Source organism: Jaculus jaculus, chromosome X, assembly GCF_020740685.1.
Source record: "Jaculus jaculus isolate mJacJac1 chromosome X, mJacJac1.mat.Y.cur, whole genome shotgun sequence".
Lineage (NCBI taxonomy): Eukaryota > Metazoa > Chordata > Mammalia > Rodentia > Dipodidae > Jaculus > Jaculus jaculus.
In genome coordinates, this window is record NC_059125.1 from 109,340,823 (window position 1) to 109,357,745 (window position 16,923).

The 16,923-nt window shown below is 37.2% G+C and overlaps 1 protein-coding gene across 1 annotated transcript in view; it reads right to left on the bottom strand.

Moving 5' to 3' along the window:
- Il13ra2 (interleukin 13 receptor subunit alpha 2) overlaps positions 1-6,932 on the bottom strand; it is a 64,647-nt gene extending 57,715 nt beyond the window's left edge. Inside the window, exons 1-3 of the mRNA XM_004658953.2 lie at positions 6,855-6,932; positions 6,469-6,633; positions 3,123-3,176 (exon numbers count right to left, since the gene is read on the bottom strand). The gene's annotated coding sequence lies outside the window, so the exon portion shown is untranslated. The remainder of the gene's footprint in view (positions 1-3,122; positions 3,177-6,468; positions 6,634-6,854) is intronic.
- Between the last annotated feature and the right edge of the window lie 9,991 nt (positions 6,933-16,923).

Sequence of the window (16,923 nt, forward strand, 5' to 3'; positions counted from 1 at the left end):
AGGAAATAGGTAGCAGGATGAATAAAATAAAATTTAACTGCCCATTATTTTGCCAAGACCTATCTTTTGACATCACTTCTTGTATATTGAGCTCTCAATGCAGGAATTGCTTGTTCTAAAAAGAATTAATGGACTGTGGAGGTATCTCAGTTGGTAGAGTGCTTACTTAACATGCATGAAGCCATAAGTTCAATTTCTAGCACCATATCAACAAAGGAATGATGGTGCACAGTATTAGTCCCAGCACTCAGGAGGTAGAGATGAAAGGATTTAAAGATGTAGGTCATCCTTGGCTACATACTGAGTTTAAAGGCAGCCCAGGCTACATGAGAAACTGTCCAAAATAAGTCAAAGACATTTATAGTCATACAAGTACTCAAGAAGATTATGTGAAGAAGAAGTAGATGTGTGTTGATCTTCCACATCTGCATAGCATGACAAGTGTTGTGTGTTTGGATGTGTGTATGTATATGTGGTGTTGATGCATATATAAATGTGTGTGCACATGTACGTGGGCTCACATATGTGTGTGGGTGTGCATGTACACAGGCTAGAGAAGAGGTTGACAATGTGTGTCTTCTTTAACCACTGCTCACCTTTATTTTTTGAGACAGCTGTCACTGACACTGGAATCCACTGGTTTGGCTAGACTAGCTAGCCAGCAAACCCCAGGAATCTTCCTGTCTCCATCTCAAGCATGGCAAGCACTTTGCCTGTGGCCCAACTTGATCTTATCCCAAGTATGGAAAAAGACTCAGAAAAAGAGACTGGTAAGTTTTACGGTTGTGTAAAGGGTGCATAAATGCATGAGTGCATGAATCAGTTAAAGAAAAATTCTTCACAAAGTGAAGAAACGAATGATGAAATACCAAATAAGAGTGAGAAGGGAGAGCAGGAATTGTTAAGCCACCACAAACCTTATTGGCACACTTAACAACCATGCTGAAGCCCTTGAATTGTTTTCCTAAGTAAATGAACCATTTTCTGTAAAGGCATAACAGAGGACATTCCTCCAGTTTTATCACTAAAGCACGAGGTTACTCCTTTTGAGAAAAATGAAGCAGGGAGTATCTCAAGGAAAAATAGCCATACTTGATTCAAAGTCCACAAACCTCAAATAACAATAGATGGCTCTCTCTCTGTAACAATTGTATATGCCAGAATGGATTACAGAACCATAGAAATCTGTAAAATAGAATAAAGCAATTTAAGGAAGCCAGGGTAGAAAAGCAACTGTAAAGAGAAAGAAAGAGAGGAGAAAAAAAAAGCAGCTCTCATTTTCACTTCCCAAAGAGCTGATAAACTCAACCAGGGCAACACGGTAATGGAGTAAACCCTATACATTTTTAAACTGCTAACAATTGCTAATCATATTCATACTACTTGTTAAGCTATCCTAAAGAATTAAATACCACTCCCAATCACAAATAAGTATTACGACGCTTTTTCTTTGCCAACCCAATACCATCTCCATTCAGCAACCGCAACATCAAAATGCAAATTACACCAATTGAACTGGGTCACTCTTCCACTAAGAACACATTCTACCATGCGTCAGCTACATATGCTCCTCATGATTTAGCCTCTGCTGAGCTACTTTAATTGGATCTTTTTTTTTTTTTTATTTGAGAGCGACAGACACAGAGAGAAAGACAGATAGAGGGAGAGAGAGAATGGCCGCGCCAGGGCTTCCAGCCTCTGCAAACGAACTCCAGACGCGTGCGCCCCCTTGTGCATCTGGCTAACGTGGGACCTGGGGAACCGAGCCTCGAACCGGGGTCCTTAGGCTTCATAGGCAAGCGCTTAACCGCTAAGCCATCTCTCCAGCCCTAATTGGATCTTTTTGTTCCTCCATACATTCATACTAAACATTTTGCCTTTCCCTATTTCATGACTTTCTTAAGCCTTATTACCTTGAACTAATACCCCTTTAAAATGTAGGAAAGCAAGCGTGTTGATAAGAAGTACAGTTAAAGAGGACTTTCAATTATCCATAGCTTAGTTTTCCATAGACCCATATGGAAAAATGTTACCTTCCATTTAGGAGAATGTATCATCACTGTCTATTTACTTCCTACCTCCTGACCTGGCTTTCAAGACTCATGTTTTTATTCATCTTAGAGACCACACTATGAGTATCTGCTGGAAACAGAAAGGATGGATCATGGGGAGGAGATGTATGAGGGGAGGAAGAAAGGAGAGAAGCCTGGAGTTGTCTAGAAGACAGAATTTGAATTATATCCAGCAAATCTGGTTTTTCTCCAAAACAAAGTAGTTGATGGTGTGGAAGTAGGGCTTATCTGTTTGTTTGTTCACTTGTTTGTTTCAGTTACATATCGGTGATGTTGGCCTTTGATATTACATGAGGCTTTCAGATAGCCGCACAGCTGGACAATTCTCATTTGCTATGCTATGCACATATCTGATGCCACAGACAGATTGTCCAACTTCAAGCTACATACATGCTGCTTAGCATGGTCATTTGAGAAAAGAAATCAATGGTTGGGAATGTTGTTTTAAGTAAGATAAAACAGGATTTTGTTGTGGCTAGTATGCCTATTTAATTTCTTAACAATCTTCTATAATATTTGAGGAAAATTCTTGTGATACCAACCAATTATTTATATTTCCATGAATCAGTATCATCCCCCTTAGCACAACTCCAAAAGGAAAAGGCTATCTTGAAAGTCATAAGAAGTTACTCTTGTATAAGTCTGCCTCTAAAATGGTAGCCTTTTCTATAGTCTTCTTTAAAGAAGTATTCTTCTTAGTCTTATCTCACTCCCACACAGATGTCATAATTCTCTGAACCAATACATTCTTAGGCTTAACAGACATGCACAACCTCATCCTACCTCCCCAGAGAAATAACAACCAAAAGAGAGCAAAACATAGTGAAATGTGTGGTGCATTAGGAGACCTGTGTTTTGGCCCAAATGCCACCATTACTGCAACACTGGATACATCTTTTCACAGGACATTAATTTCCTCAATAGTAAACTAAAACAGATGATCTTGAATGTCAATTTAATTACTATCCAGAAAAAAATTCCTTCAAATAATTTTTTATTTGTAGTTACCTTATACAGTTGTATTCTAAATTTTAAGAAAATTTAACCTACCTTTCCAAATGGGCCTGGGTTCCAGTCACCTCCTGTGAGTTATCTTTACAAACCCTATGTAGTAAAAATAGTAGTATGGGTTAAAAGCAAATCAACTAATAGGAACATAATTTTAATCTGTTAACTTCCTAATTATAGCTGTGGAAATAAAAATAAATACTGAATTTCTTTAACAAAATATTTAAGGTAACAACTTGCATGAACTGGCATGTCTCATATTGTATTCCTTTCTTCACAAACAATGGGGAATGGTAAAACTAAACATTCCTGATGAGATACAAAATATACAAATGGCAAAGGAACACAAAGAAGCATTTTATTTACATAGTCCTGATAGGTTTAAAATTGAGAGAATAAAACTAATGATTGCCATTTTAACAGAAAATATATTTTTAAAGTATATATATATGCATATATATATATGTATATATATATATATATAACTTAACCAATAGATGAATGGCCAATCATGCTACTGCGATACAGCACTATGTAAGGGCAGCATTATTCCAAAGGAGCTAATGCACCCAATATAGCCCAAAGAAGAAACGTAAAGGTCACTATGTCTTGCTGCTGTACTCAAACCTTCAGACAGATAAAACTCTCTCCTTTTATAATCCTCTCTCAAGAAAAGATGCCACAATTTTCCTCAAGAACTATTTCCAATGTTTCACAATAATGATCCCTGTTCAAGCCTAATCCAAATCTCTCAAAGCCTTTCTTAAGTCTATTTCATCATCTGAAGAGTAAAGAGGATATTTATTGACTACTGTCTGCATCTGAGTCATTGGTACGTTTTGAGGCAACTATAAAATTATCCATTAGACTTGTCTTTTTTTCTGGGCTAATGAATAAAGTTCTTCAACAGTCCCCTCAGAAGACCTTTCTTCTCTTATGTGATTGCTTTATGTCTACAATTAAAGTTACTTCAGGATGCTGGTAAGATCTGCCTGGGTTTGAGTTTGCCTTCAGTTGCTATTCATTTACAATGTGGCACTTAGAAATTTGTTGGAATCTACAAAACTACTGCTTCCCTAATAATTCATTTTCAAATACTATTAAGCAATATTTCTCAGCCTATCCAAAAATATAGGTGTATTGTCACATTGCAAAAGATATATATTAAACTATTTAGTTGTGACTCCAGTTTACAGACAAATGTAAAAGCAATGCAATTTTAGTTTTGTGGTATCCTGTCTAGAAGCCAAGACATTATTCAAGTGGTATTTCTCAGGAAACAAATGTTTAGACTCCTGGGAGGAAGCCAGAAAGCTGGAGTGGTGATGTGGTTCTTGGCTCTCCAACTCATATGTCACCATAAAAATATTTTGGCTGCGTGTGAGATCCTAATCCTCATTTCCAGTCCACTTCAGCTTGTAAAATTTGATTCTTTGGAGAATTTCATAGTGCACACCAAGGTGCATTTTCATGGCTTGTCACGATATATATTTGAAATTTGACCTTTTGAAATTTATGGAAGTATTGCCAGCACAAAAGCTGTCTTCTTCCATACTGCTCAATAACATGACAACTGATGTATCTCTAAGGCTTCTGATTCAGCAGCAACAGAAAGGAATGGTGTTTGTTGTATGTGATTCTGACATGGTTTGTAACCTTAAACGCAGGCAAAATAGATATAATCATTGTAATGGAATTCAAAGATGAGTCTTTAATCTGCTTCTTTGGTTTCTCAATGTTTTTTTGATAAAGCCGCACCTTAGTGCCACCCTATTTAGAATTCCAGTCGATACCAACCTGACCCCACCCCCATGAGCACAATTACAATTTCCCTTGTTTTCATTTAATTTTAATTGACAAATAAAAGTTGTGTCTGTTTATTATGCACAATACATCCTTTTGAGCTATAATGGGTAATGTTTACATTTAACTACTTAACATGGTACACCCCAAGGAACATTTTAGTAGTTTAATTATGATAAGTTACATATTTGAAGTTCGAAATAACATATTTTAATTATCTCACATACTTATCAATTTTGTTGTACAAACACTTAAAATGTACTATTAACAATTTTCAAGAACAAATTGTAAACTGTAGTCATCATGTTACATGATAGATCCCGTGAACTCATTCCTCCTATCTAATGAAATTTTGGATCCTTTGACCAATATCTCACTATTCCCTAGGAACCATCATTCTATTTTTTTGTTCCTACTAGTCCAACTTTTTTAGATTTCACATGCAAGAGAGAACTTAAGTATTTGCTTTTTGTTTTTTGTCTGTCTTATTCCACTTAGCGTAATATCCTTTAGTTCTGTCCATGTAATAACAAATGGCAGGAGTTCCTTCTCCTTTGAGACTGAATATTATTTAATGGTGTAAGTGCACCACATTTTCTTTATTAGCTGATGGCTATTTAAATCATGTGCATTTTCTTGACAAACATGAGCATGAAGATGCCACCTCAACATACTGAAATCAATTTCTTTGGAGATATATTCAGTTGAGAGTGGCTGTAGCCTATAATGGTTTTAGTTTTAGTTTGTTTAAAGAGCCTCCATACTGGTTTTTATAATGGCTCTGTAGTTTACATTCCCACCAACACTGTATAAGTCAAGGATGTCCTTTTCCCCATATCCTTGCTAGAAGTTATCTTCTTTACTCTTAAAAGTAGCTAATCTAAACAAAATCTACCATTTCTACTTTTCTCAAAACACACATTCCTTCTAAAGTATTCTAAAGTATTTATTTCTTAATTATTTGCTTATCAATTATTGTGGGTCTCCTGCTTCTATATTCTAAGCTCTATACAGCAAATATCTTGTACCCTGATTGAATTCCAAGTACCAGAAATAATGCTGGACACAAATTAATGGCTCAATAAATATGTTGTAAATAAATGAATTCATTGAAAAATCACTATGAGTGATATCTAGAACAGCAGATTAACACCATCACAAGTTCTATTTTGATAAGCTAGTGAATCCAACCATCATCAGAGAAGTTAATAATTTGAACAATAAATAGTATCATAATCCAGTCAATTAAATTTCTTATTGGAAATCACTTTATTTCAAAACATTTATTCAGTGCTTATAAATCATGCAACAATATCATTTATATAGGTATGGCCATTCATGCACACAACCATATATGTATTAGGTACAAAAAAGTAGGACACACATGCAAGAAGCCAAGTAGAGAAGGGAGGAGTATAATAGTAGTAAAGTGTGAATAAATTGAAGAAGACAGGGTCTGCTTCATGCAGTAGTAAAACAATACATGGTTTTTGGAAATCTAAAGAGAGTAGAAAATTGCTTAGGAAAAGAAATGTGAGGAGACGTCAGAGCAGAATGAGGAATATTTCACCCGAGTCTTATGTACCTTAACCTTGCTGTGGTGGAGTAGCCAGCCTTACTTCACACAGTCCTCGTTCCTGTTCCCGCGACTCCCATACACTAAAACCTGATGTTTCCATACCAGTTACCTTTCTTGAAAGATTCCATATCCCCTTGGCTTTATTCAATTGCTGCAATGCATTTAGTAAGACTAAAAGAAAAAAAAGGTATTCAGTTAATTTTCTTAAAACAGAAATAAAGCATGAGACTTGTGCTCTTCTGCAAGTATAAGTGCTCTTCTTAGGAAATGAGCTCCCGCACAGACAAAAGGCCTGCCCCATTGCTTTCCCTCTAAGTGCTTTCCACAATCTTCTTATTCTGCAACTCCTTTTAAGTAGAATTGACTGAAATAAGAACAAAGAGAATACTGACACCACTTGGACTGTAAGAGGCATTTAGAAATTTCAATGTCTCCTTTCCTCCCCTTTTCCAAAAGCATGTAACACAGCCTGTCCATCGAAGATCATTTTTTTTTTTTTTAACTATTGGAGGAAAGTGTCAGCATTCTAAAGACTAAACCTGCCAACATTCACTTATCTTAACAGACAGAGCAGATTCGCCACGTTTTTCCTCTGTCATTTTTTATTTTTTAAAATAATATTATGCTTCCAAAGTAGTCTATATTTGAAAAATAATATTTCATATTAACATATTAGATGGATACATGAGTTGAAAACTTGTATTTGTTCTTTTTAATGTGAATTTCATAAGAAATCATTGGATTAGCTAAAACAGGAATAATTTACCCCAACTATAAAATGAAGAAAATAAAGTGCATTTTTTTGGGCTGGAGAGATGGCTTAGCGGTTAAGCGCTTGCCTGTGAAGCCTAAGGACCCCGGTTCGAGGCTCAGTTCCCCAGGTCCCACGTTAGCCAGATGCACAAGGGGGCGCACGCATCTGGAGTTCATTTGCAGAGGCTAGAAGCCCTGGCGTGCCCAATCTCTCTCTCCCCCTCTATCTGTCTTTCTCTCTGTGTCTGTCGCTCTCAAATAAATAAATAAATAAATAAATAAATAAATAAATAAAAAAGAAAAGAAAGTGCATTTTTTGAGAAAATCAAGCCAAGCATGGTGGCATAAAATTTATCCCCTAGAGCCAGGCATGGTGGTGCATGTCTTTAATACCAGCACTCGGGAGGCAAAGGTAGGAGGATTGCCGTGAGTTCGAGACCACCTTGAGACTCCACGGTGAATCCCAGGTCAGCCTGGGTTAGAGTGAGTCCCTACCTTGAAAAAACAAATATATATGTACATATATCACCAAATTGTTCACTCAGTAATAAAAATTGGGATATCTTATTCCTTGCCAACTTTTTATGTTAGTAGTGAATTTATATTTCCACTTAACATATACTGATGGAGTAAATACCACTCCAAAACCAAGAGCTACATTCTGTATGAACAAACATAAAACAGTTTTTATCACCTCAAGGAAAAAAATGTCAAGTATGGAAAAGTGATTTGTAAATATATGTTGCAAACTACAAGGTAAGGAATTGCATTTAAACAATGGTTTCCAAACATAATAAATAATATGTCCTACTCTGCTTTACATTTTGAAGAAATTCTTTCAGGAGATTCATGTTAATTTATAAATTGTATAAATGCACTGTCACAATGAGCTCATAGCTTCAGAATAAAATGTTTATGGTGAAACTTGCTAATACTATACAATGAATAAATATCAAGATTTTATTGTTAAGGTTTAAAATTGAAAGACATTTAAGGAGATGTGATTAGATCATTCTGATTTTTGAATTTATTTTGTATTTATTCTAATAATCTGGCTGACCAAGAATACTGTTGGTTGGTTGCTCACTCCTTCTTACATTATTGATAATACTACCAGTATTCTTTGCAGGATACTTTTGGAACAATTATGTGAATGATATTTATTTCATGCTAAATGATTGTCATTGAAAAATCTAACTGGGAGTATGTAAACTGATATGTCTTGTGGTATATTGAAAGTAAATGTGTCTTTCCATTCCCAAACATATTTGTCACATGATAGTCCTCCATACATTTTATGTGATATTCCATGTGGCACCCTGATAGCAACCAGATAAGTGATGGGAATCTTGTCTTTCGATATGAATATAGTTATTTATATATTTAATTTTCTTATGTCTAATAATACTTAGATTCATTTTTCTGTGTGTATGTATATCTACTATGTGTGCTTTGATGTATGTGTGGAGTGATGTGTGTGTGTTGTGTATGTGAAGATCCCCACACTCCATGTACACATATGTGGAGGCTAGAGGAAAATGTCAGGTGTCTTCCTCTATTGCTCATCCACATATTTCCTTCAGCTGGAACTTTTCTCTGAATGTGGAGCTGTCATGTTCAAAAGCATCGGGGATTCTGTGGTCTTGACTGCTCACAGGACTATGGTTAAAGGCATGCATGGCCACACCAATCTATTTGTGTATAAATGATGACTTTTGGGCCCAGGCAGCTGAGGTAGAGGTGACCCATGTCCTGATAAACAATAGGCTTTCTATTTATGTATTGCTGTATCCTTGTTCTCCTCAGTATTCTGGGAAGTGAACTCAGGGCAAATCAGGCCCCCTTGACTTTTTTTTACAGTTCCATACATATGCATAGTATATTTTGATCATCCTCACCTCCCAATTACTCTCTTTAATTCCCTGAAAACCAGTTCCAGGGAAACAACAACAGACACCAGAGTCACTCAACCTCATAAAAACACAGATTGAGAGTAGAGAGAAAGCAACACTAAATCAGATCTTTATCTTGCCCATCAAGGCTAAAGGAGCATCACAGAAGAGGGGGTAGAAAGAGTCTAAGAGCCTCCGGGTGGATGGGAATAGACTGAGACGCCATAGCTCCCCTATCCCTGCAGAAACTGACTGAGATCTCTTGTTCCCCACAATGAATACCAATGACTCCAACAAAGACCTTCAGCAGAATTGTGGCAGAAGAGAGCATGTGTGTAACCTTTTAATAAAAAAATCAATAAATTAAAAATAAAAATGAAAAGACATTGCCTTGAATCTCAGAAGAGACTTTGAATTTTGGACTTTTGTTTGTTTGTTTGTTTTTTGAGGTAGGGTCTCACTCTAGCCCAGGCTGACCTAAAATTCACTATGGAGTCTCAGGGTGGCCTTGAACTCATAGTGATCCTCCTGTTCCTGCCTCCAGAGTGCTGGGATTAAAGGCATGTGCCAACATGCCCGGCTTAAACTTTGGACTTTTTTAAGGCAGGTTCTAACTCTATCCCAGAATGACCTGAAACCCATTCTCTCCCCCCAAGTGGGCCCTGAACTCATGGTGATCTGCCTATTGCAGCTTCCTGAGTGTTGTGGTTGTAAGTGTGAGATACCACTTCCAGCTTGATCTTTTGACTTTAATGTTGGGAATTATTAAAGAGTATGGGGACCTGTGAAGCCAGATTGAATGTGTCTTATAATCCATTTAGTTTAGTTAGTTGCTCGCATGACCATGGGTGGGGGATTATTTACTAGAGCCTGGGCAACCTACCAGTGGCTACACCACTGAAGAACATGACTCCCCCTCCTACGTGCATGCTGGAATGTTGACATGCACATTCTTGTTAGGAAACCACAGCTACTGTGTAGAGTTCATGAATGTAATGCCATGCTATATCCAGAAGACAAGGTTACACACCTCTTCTCCCAATATTGGGGTTCTTACATTCTTTCAGTCCTGTTCTGTGATGATTAGTGCATCATAGGGGGTGATATAGATGTTCTATTTAGGACTAAACACATTTTAGTTATTTATTTTTAGCACTTTGGCCAGATATGCAGCAAAAAGAAACTTCTGTCATCATGATAGAGAACAGCACTAATCTATGGGTATAAACATAAATAGTCAAAGAGAAGTTTGACATAATGTCCATTTAGCATAGTGACAGTAATAGTTTACACTCTAGGTCTTATGACCTCCATAGCCATGGGATTTTGACAATATTGATAGTATCAGGCATGATTTCCTTCCAGGGAAGCAGGACTAAACCCAACATGAAAGTAGTCGGTTACCTCCATAACAGTCATGCCACTCTCGCACCATTGTACACATCATGGTTCACTGGATTGCTGGCTGTAGAACACAGTGTCCACAGCTGGTTAAAACTGTTGAGCACTTCTCCAGCAACCTACACTGCACCTTCCAGTGGTGTTATGAATGCTATCAAGTGGGGAGGGAACTTCTAGCTCAGTTCCAGCATGATTTCTCTATGTTCTGCAACAGAAGCGTTTCCCTATTAAGTCATATCATCTAGTATTGGCAGGCAACCAAGAGTAATCTCAATAGCCAGCATTGTTTTAGGTCCTTATGTGGCCTCTCTAAACAACAACACATAAGGAGGTATCTCGACCTTGGAACTTGGAAGTTTGGTTAATAACGAAGGGCTTAGGGAAGAGCTTTATCTTCTGTTCTATCATCCATGACAATATGCTTGTTGGCCCAATATTATACATGTCTTGCTCAGATAACGACAGCCACTATACGGTCATGAATATAAAAACTCCTTTATACATGGAAGATGGCATTCCAAATCACTCCTCTCCATCTTTTGGCTTTTACATTTTTGTCTACCATCTCTTCCACTACATTCCCTGAGCCATTGGAGGGTATTATAGAGATATATTGTTACATGCTGAAAATTCTTCTCAGCACTTTAATGAGTTGTGAGTCTACCCAGCAGTTAATCTATCTGAAAAGAGAGACTTTTCTAACACAAAGGAAGAGCAGCAGCTCTAATATATATACATACATATATATATATATATATATATATATATATATATATATATATATATATATATTTACAATTATTTAGAGGGAAAGTTGGTGATTTGGTGGTCATAGTAAAGCCATATAGGAAAATAATAGTAGTAACTTCACTGCTAGGATTTAGGGCCCTCTCAGCCATAGACATTTGATTAAGCTTTCAGAATTTCCTCCCTTGAAATGGTCCTCTAATCAAACTAGAGAGCAGTTTGTTGCCCCTATAACATACATATAAATATTACACTCATGGGAGCACCATGCCTGGGTGGCTAGTTTTATGGTTTGTAGAGTCTGCTGCTTTTTTTAAATTTTTATGTTTATTTATTTATTTATTTATTAGGCAAAGAAAGAGGGAGATAGAGAGAATGGGCACACCAGGGCCTCCAGCCACTGCAAACGAACTCCAGGCACATGTGGCCCCTTGTGCATCTCGCTAACATGGGCTCTAGGGAATAGAACCTGGATCCTTTGGCTTTGCAGGCAAATGCCTTAGCCACTAAGCCATCCCTCCAGCCTGAGTCTGCTGCTTTTTGAGACCAGTGGTGACTTTTCTGCTCCGGTGGGCTACATTAACACTTTCCAGCACTATGACTGCTAGTCTGCAGGGAGCAGCCTTCAAGTTCATTTCTAGCTTGATTTCTCAGTATCCTGTAACTGAAGTATGTGATATCTTTAATTCTGGTAGGCAAGCATGAGCCTTAGTAATAATAGTTATTGTTTTGGGGAACTACGTGGTCTCATTGACCAATATCTAACTGTAAGGTATCCCATCCCTGGCAGTAAGTTTTTTTTCTATGACAACCTGGGGTTTCTGGACACATTTATGCCTAAACTCTCTTTTATTAAACTTATACATTTTTAAATCAATCCAACAATTAGGTTTCCATGTGGCTTATTCATAGTGTCTTTAGTTTTGATTAACCCTCTTCCTGTCTGCTTATCTCCTTGATCCACCTCCCTTGACCTCACTTAGGCCAAACCACTCCTGGTATTCCTCCCATCTACTTACCTACCTATCTCTAGTTTTTATAACCACTGAACCAGTATACTATACATGGTCAGAATGTAACTTTCTGAAATTTGCAAATTTTTTCACAAAAAAGTAAGAACTGGGCTAATAGTAAATAAAGCTCTGCATTATTAGTATATGTAGGACCCTGGACTCCATCCCCAACAACAACAAACAACAAAAATATGACATTTATTTCCATTACTTTTTTATCCTTAATCAGAAAATCATCTGGTCAAAAAGTGTTCTAGCCATAGTTTCTCAAACTCAATCCCAATCCTTCTAGCTGACCATTATTCTATTTACTCTATATAGTTTATGTTCATTTATTTTGCATATGTATGTGCATGTGCATGCATGCATGTGTGTGTGTGTGTGTGTAGGCTACAGGTTGAATATCTTACACAATTGTTCTCCACCATTTCTTAAAATTATATATAATAACAGGTTATATACTATTATCCCCTCACTCCAACTCTCATTACCCTGGAGGCTGTTGTAGTCAGGTTCGTATTGCTGACAGAAACCACCCGACCAAGAGCAGCTTGTGGGCTAAAAGATTTATTTTGGCCTACAGACTCGAAGGGAAGGTGCACAAAGCCAGGGACAATGATGGCATGAGCAGAGGGCAGACAACATAAGGTGGACAATAGCAAGAGGAGAATTTGCCAAACACTGGCAAGGCAACACAGGCTATAATACCCATAAGCCCTCACCCAACAATACACTGCCTCCAAGAGGCATTAATTAATTCCCAATTGCCATCAGCTGGGGAACCTAGCATCCAGAGCACCTAAGATTATGGGGGACACCTGAATCAAACCAACATAGAGGCCATCCTCAATGGGGTTATGATAATCACTATAGGATTATGAAGGCCTCAATTAGTCCCTATGGGAAGCAGGAGACCATGCTCAGGGTATACCTACCTGCTCTGTCAATCTTACAATCTTTCTTCCCCCTCTTCCTCAAAACTCCATGAGCTATGGGAATACTATTGGGAGTCCGATTTAGTGTTGAATTATTTGTAGTCTCTGGATTTCTGCTTTCATAGGTTTTGATTATTCTAAGTGTCTGTTACCATCAAACTGGGGCTGGTTGTCAGGTTAGCTGTAAGAACAGTATTATGACCTCAGTTTGTCTGCAATTTTCTCCTGGGCCCTGGCAAATGTGGTAGAGTTGGAAAGTCTCATAGTGGCCAGTTGGCTATCTTCTTGTCTTGTAGATGGAGCTAGGCTCTCCTCCATTTTCTCTGCCATCTGTAAAATAAAACAAATTCTGAAACAAGCATGAGAGCAATTTGGGTGAAAGGGGGTACATAAAGTTGTTTAGGAGATTTTTCATGGGCCAGCCCACTATTACCTGACATTGAGATTCTGACTTGGTTTCCAAGGGCAGACATGAGTCCCCTCACCAGTGATTAGGCTTCATGCCCAATCAGAGAACAGCTGGTGTACTGCAGAGTCCCCTTATTTTTTGAGATGGGGTCTCCCACTAAACTTAGAGCTCACTGATTGGCCAATACAGGTAGCCAGTAAGACCTGTGGATTTCTCTGTCTCTGTCTGCCTAGCAGTAGGATTATAGGTACATACCACCATGCTCAGCTTTTATGTACGTGCTGTAGATATGCATTTAGGTCCTCATGCTTGCATGCCAAGCATTATACCCACTGAATTATCTCCCCAACATATATAAATTTACTTTATACTTTTGAAGATCTCATAGAACAAGTATAAGATTGCCATAAAGAGATGGTGGTTCTGAGTTGACAAAGATGACAAAGCTCATGTGTAACTTTTTTTATTTTATTTTATTTTTTTACTTTTTCAAGGTTGGGTCTCACTCAAGCTCAGTCTGACTTGGAATTCACTATGTACTCTCAGGGTGGTCTTGAACTCACTGTGATTCTCCTACCTCTGCATCTTCAGTGCTGGGATTAAAGGCATGCACCACCATGCCTGGGTCTCATTTATAACTTTATTAAGGGTTTTACTCAGTGCCAAGTGACTGTACTACATTCTTAATTACATTACAACTTCAAGCTTATAAACAACAAATATGACACATTAACACAGCACAGCTATCAGGAGATAATCTATATTAGAAAATGTTGAAGTCAGACAGGCTTGAATTCAAATCCGGACCCAGTTATTTAGAAACAATGGCCAGGAAAAGTAGATTTAACTTTCTATTTCCCTTATATGTTAATTGGAATGAATATAATTTGTCACAGTGGAGGATATTTTGAGAGATAAACATTGCAATTGAGATGTCAGACAACAGCATTGAAATTATTTAAATGAATGAAATTATGGATAATGGAGAAAATTCACAATTTAATGTTGCAGAATGTGGTGGTACATGTCTTTTTCCCAGTACCTGGGCATCAGGATTGACAGAATTCAGTCTGGGAAACTTAGCAAGACTCTGTCAATAAAAAAGAGATAGCTGGAGAGATTGCTCAGAAGTTAAAGGTGCTTGCTTGCAAAGCCTGATGGCCTGGGTTTAGTTCCCCAGTACCCACATAAAGCCAGATGCACAAAGTGCTGCATGTGTCTGGAGTTTGTTTGCATTGGTGAGAGACCCTGGTGTGCCCATACTCACTATCTCTCTGTCTGCCCCTCTCTCTTGCTCCACATAAATAAAAATCCTTTTAAACATTTAAAAGATAGGGCTGGAGAGGTGGCTTAGTGGTTAAGCGCTTTCCTGTGAAGCCTAAGGACCCTGGTTCAAGCCTCCATTCCCCAGGACCCACGTTAGCCAGATGCACCAGGGGGTGCATGCATCTGGAGTTTATTTGCAAGGGCTAGAAGCCCTGGCATGCCCATTCTCTCCCTTTCTCTCTGCCACTTTCTCTTTCTGTCTGTTGCTCTCAAATAAATAAATAAAAATAAATTTTAAAAAATTTAAAAAATAGAGATAGTGAATAGGAGGGAAATGATGAGTTTGTTTCTTTCATGAATTTGATGTGCTCTGTCTCCAGATCTGGTTTTCCTCATGGTTATGTTTTTTCTGCAACTTCCCTGTGCTATTTTTCCTATCTATGCCATCGGTCCTTTGACCCCTAATCCAAATCCAGGTTTGATCCAATAGATTGAAAGATGTAGAATCATTGTTACATTTCTGAAATAGTCTGAAATGGTCCACTATGGGAAGTCAAATGATAACCAAAAGAAATACAAAGTAGATACAAACAGATATTCTATTATTACCTTGTTTCAACTTGTTTTTAGTCATCCTAATGAATATGCAAAATCAAAATTCCATTAGATGGGCTTTAGAATAGGAGAAACCAGGACATAGTCCATTTGAGAAGAAGAAGGAAGAATTAAGAAGAAATAGAGGAGAAGATTCAGAGCATCTGAGAATTTTATGCTATAAACCCTGTCTAAAGTAAACAAACAGGAAACTGATAGTGGAATTTCCATAAGAATGGATTTATTTTGGACTAGTGGAGAAGTTAAAACTCATAAGTACTCTATAACCATTGAAGCTATAAAGTTTCATAAATCTATAGTCTGTTAAAATTTTTTTTTTCAAAATGGTCAACACATGGTAGCTTAAAAGTTTCTTAACCCATTTTCTTAGGAATACACAAGATAGACATCATTGTTTACATGTCATGACAAGAAAAACGTTAATGAAAATAAAGATATTACTGATGTCTTCCCTAGTGTGCTTCAAAGACTACACACATTGCAATATTCTTGGAAGGCACAGATCATGACTATAATTGAGGAGATGTTCTTAAGAACTCAGTTTCCTTGGGTGTTGTTTATTAATGCATCATCAGCTGTACATGCTGGTCCATGTCATTTTCTTGGCTTATTTTTTTCTCTTTGCTCATTATTATCTTGTTCTCCTCTGGAAGATTTATTTTTAGAATCTATTGAAAAATAGAGAGTTCAGTGGAATTGGATACAGTAAATAAAAACAAAGAAATTCAAGGAAAAAAAACAATACTTGATTTATCTTTTGTTGGGAAAACTATTGGCTTCTAAGAAAAGAGAAACATCTAGCTAACCCTTTCAAATCTTTATCCTTTCTGGGTTAATCTCTGGACACATAGCTTTTTTTTTGACTAAGAAATTAAGTTGCTCAATCAGTTTACAAGACCTTCTGCAAAGTTTGAATCCAAGTTTGCTCAGATATTGCAAATGTGGACTACCACAGCATAGCCCTGATTATAATTAGTTTCTGGTAACCCTTAGGTTAAAATGTTTTGGTGGTATGCCCATATGGATCTTGCATGGTGTTCAAATCAGTCCAGGTTACTCTTCTTGATCCAGGAAGAAAAGCATAAGAAAATAGTATTCATGGGGGAGGCAAACTTTATATTACTAAGGATAACACTATCAATATGAATTGAATTTTCCATCAATTGAAATGTCTAGAATATTCTTGACTTCTCATATAATTCCTACATGTAGTCACTCATTAAGGTTCATGGATTTAAACTCTAAAAAAAAATCTTATTCCAATACTTTCTTCTCCTATTACATTACCAAACTTCCTACTCTCAGAATTCCTATTTGCCTTTTCCCTCAACTTATCTACAACACTGCTGTTCATTGATCTCTATGAAAGTCCATTATAATGATTCCTCTACATATAATCCTACATTGGCATTCATTATTTATACAATTAT